Source organism: Phocoena sinus, chromosome 10 (assembly GCF_008692025.1).
Source record: "Phocoena sinus isolate mPhoSin1 chromosome 10, mPhoSin1.pri, whole genome shotgun sequence".
In the NCBI taxonomy this organism is placed as follows: Eukaryota; Metazoa; Chordata; class Mammalia; order Artiodactyla; family Phocoenidae; genus Phocoena; species Phocoena sinus.
In genome coordinates, this window is record NC_045772.1 from 58,387,578 (window position 1) to 58,391,575 (window position 3,998).

The window sequence follows — 3,998 nt, forward strand, 5'->3', positions numbered from 1 at the left end:
CTAGGAAACAGGAAAAGAGTGTCATAGAGACGGAGAGGCAGTAGATGCTGTGCCAGAGCAGCACTTTTTTGGTGGGAGGGCCGAGGAGACCTTATCGTGTGGGGCTCGGCGCGCTTTAATCCTGTAACGCAGCCCAAGGGCGGTGACGGAAACCGAGGCCCCCAGTCATCTTGCTGAAGTGGCGATGTCATGATAGCGGCTATTCGCAATGGCTGACTCTTGATTCGAGTTCATAAGAATCAGAGTTTTAGAGTTGAGAGTTATGATAAACTTACGTTAGTGACACAATAAAAATTAGGGTACATATCCTATTAACAAAAAAGAATGTGACAATTAAATATTAATTTAATACCATTCTAAAGCTAATATGCAGCCAGGCAATCTCATTTAAAGGGAAGGGAGCGTGTAAAGGAAAAAGGTAAGTTGAGGAGGAGTAAGAAGGCTAAGAGTTTGTCAATAAGTATACGTTATTCAAGGAAGCACATGTCAGTAATTGAGAAAGGGACCCTTCTTAATCATCTTTGTATACCTTTAAGATTAATTAATACCTAATTGTACTTACGAGCTGAGGTACAGAGAGGTTACTTTGTGCTATACAATGCATTGAAGATACGATTATTCACAAAATAGATATAGGCTTCTGCCTTAGCGGAGCTCACAGACTTCCCGGGAAGTCAGAAAGTCAAATAACCTTTAACGTGTCATGAAAGTTATAATGTGGGAATGTGAAGTCTGCTGTAGGGTCTCCTAGTTAGGACCCCTACCCGACTCTAAGGGGTTGAGAGGCCTTCTTGTGCAAATGGCCTTTCAACTGAGATCTAGCTGATGAGAAAGAGTTAGCCGGGTGGAGGTTGGTAGGAGTGGGGAAAGGAAGTGTTTCAGGCAGAGGAAACAACTTATGCAAAGGACCAGAGACCTCAATGCTGTTTAGGAATGTGAGGAAGTAGCGTGTGGCTGGAGTATGGAGTTTGTGGTGGGGAGTGTGAAAACACTGGGCTGAAAGGAGAAAGTCTCTGTAAACCACACTGTAAAATTTGGACTTTACTCTGAGGAAAATGGGAAGCCTTTGAATGGTTAAGTCAGGGGAGTGGCAGGCCATTTTTATGTTTTAGAAGCATCACTCTGGCTGCTGTGCCAGGAATGGACTGGAGAGGAGTAGAACTATATGCAAGGAGACTAGTTCAAAGGTCATATTATCTGGGCTGAAAAGGGCGGTAGTTGTAGGGATTAAAGGAAGTAGACAGGTTGGAAAGATTTAGTAATCAATTAAATGTGAGTGGTGAGGAAACAAGAGAAATTAAGGTTGGCTGCCAGGTTTCTGGCTCGGGCAATTGGGTAATCCTCTATGTACTCCAACAGATGGTAGTATTTCCCCTATCATAGTGATTATCACACTGTATTTTAATTGTTATGAGAGGGCATCTTTTTTTTTTTTTTTGGCTGCGCCAAAAAATGAGAAATCTTAGCTCCCAAACCAGGGATGGAACCCATGCCCCCTGCAGTGGAAGAGCTGAGTCCTAACCACTGGACCGCCAGGGCACTCCCCAAGAGAGGGCATCTTAATTGACAATGCCTAGCACATGGTCCTTGCCCTGGCACGTATGGTAGTAAGCATTCAATAAATATTTATAAATTTAAATTTAACTTGGGAGTTCCCTGGTGGCCTAGATTTTAGGATTCCGGGCTTTCACTGCCATGGCCCGGGTTCAGTCCCTGGTTGGGGAACTGAGATCTGTCAAGCAGCATGGTGCAGCCAAAAAAGAAAATAAATAAATAGGGACTTCCCTGATGGCACAGTGGTTAAGAATCTACCTGCCAATGCAGGGGACATGGGTCCGAGCCCTGGTTCGGGAAGATCCCACATGCTGCGGAGCAACTAAGCCCGTGCGCCACAACTACTGAGCCTGCGCTCTAGAGCCCGCAAGCCACAACTACTGAAGCCTGCGTGCCTAGAGCCCATGCTCCGCAACAAAGAGAAGCCACTGCAATGACAAGCCTGTGCACTGCAACAAAGACCCAACGCAGCCAAAAATAAATAAGTATATTTAACTTAATAGTTGTACTAGAAGAGAAACAGATTTGGGGGGGAAGCTGACAAGTTCAGTTCAGAACATACTATGTTTGTAGTACCTATGAAAAACCCAAGTGGAGTTTTTCAGTGGACAATGGATTAGACTGGAGCTCCAGAGAAAGATCTGGACCAGAGATATGGTGCCAGCAACGTATGGAGGTCATTTGAGCTGGGGAGAGAATAAGATCACCTATGGTGTATAGAATGCAAAGGGTACAGGATCTCAGACAGACTTCTGGAGTTTAAGAAGCAAGCAAAGTCCTACCTTATGCAACGGAGAAGGAACTGCTGAAAAGGTCAACTGTGTTGGCTGTTGCTGAGATATCAAGCAACATAAGGACTGCAGAGTGTCCCTGCAAAGTTAGGGGTGACCCTATGAGGAGTGAGCTTGCAAAGGTGAGGGAGTGAGGGGAAAGGAAATGGAGACCCCCATTTAGGCAACTTTCTCAAGAAGTTTGACTGTAAGAAGGAAGACAGAGATAGGGTGGAGAGTACAGTAAAAGGAAGTTCGTCTAAAGATGGGAGAGACTTGGATATGTTTAAAAGCTAACGGTAAGGAGCCAATAAAGAGGAAAAGGATAAAGTGCAGGAGAGATGGCAGAGAAGGCAGAAGAGGATGAGATTTGAGCACTTAACAACCACCAGATGAATGGATAAATGAATAAAGTTGGTCACTATTTTGGAAGTGGAAAGGGAGAGTTGAGAGGTAAGGTTCTCCACAAGTTGAAAACAGAGCAAACTAAGGAAGACATCACTGAGACAGAATCCCAATACTGGCAGCCCGGGCCTCAAGGCCTCAAATCATGTGTCGGGAGGAGAGCTGGCTCTCTGATGTCACCAAGGGGGTGGGGCACTCCCTACCCAACATCTCCAAAGCCAGACAGAAATCCTCACATCTCGAAGTGGAGAGACTGAGAGAAGGGGAAATGAGGCGTGGTCAGGTAAGGAGGAAGCACAGGCGTGGGGTTTAAAGCTCTGGCAACCGACAGCGGAGGTCAGTTCCCACCTTCCACCAGGGAGAAGCTAACGTTAGTCCCCCATTCACCCCCATAAGCTGTCAAAGCATCCTGTACTACTTGTCCATAGTCTCTGATTCAATTGTAATTAATAAATTTATTATGTCATCAGTTAAGATCTGTCTTTAAGCTTCAAGAAGGCAAGGGCTATGTCTATCTCCTTCCCTTCTCTTATCTCCAGTAGCTGACACTGTTCTTTTCACGCAGGAGGTGCTCAGCCAATCCTTGTTAAGAGCATGAATGAATGAACCCACACACTAAAGTATGGTCCCACCCAAGAGGCTTATGTACAGACGATCATATCAAGGCTGCTCAGCTCCCCAAAACACATCCTAAATTGAGAGGATGGTATTTTCACCTCTTCTTCAAACTCGGAACCCCTCTGTGTTTCTCCCAGCCACTTTCTCTTTCTCTCCAACTTGGTCTTAGTATTTCTCTGGCACTCTGTTTCTCTGTCTTTGTGTTTTTCTGAATCTGCACAGGAAGCACGCAGTTTTAGGTCTGAGGTGATTGGCAATAGAAACATTGGTGCTTGTGTAAATTTAATAAAGAGTCACACATTTTTGTATCTTTGTCATTCATTAACTCCTGTCTCTTTGCCTGTGTTCTGTCTCAGACCTGATTCTTTCTCCTCATCTTCTTGTGTCCAGCTCAAGAGTCCCACCACCACCCAGGACCAGCTCCTCTTGTCCCTGGATCTTCTGATTGGCCCCAGAAGGTACTTGGAGGAAAATCACCCAGCTAGACCCCCTCCTCTGATTTCCTGCCTTGCTGGTCTCGAAGCCCTGCTGACCACATCCTCTGTCACCTTACTTACATACTTCCTCATTAGTCACATCAGCCAGGACTTCTCAGCCCCCAAAACCTCTTACTGACCCCCACTCAGGCCCTCTGCCTTACCCTCTCCTCTT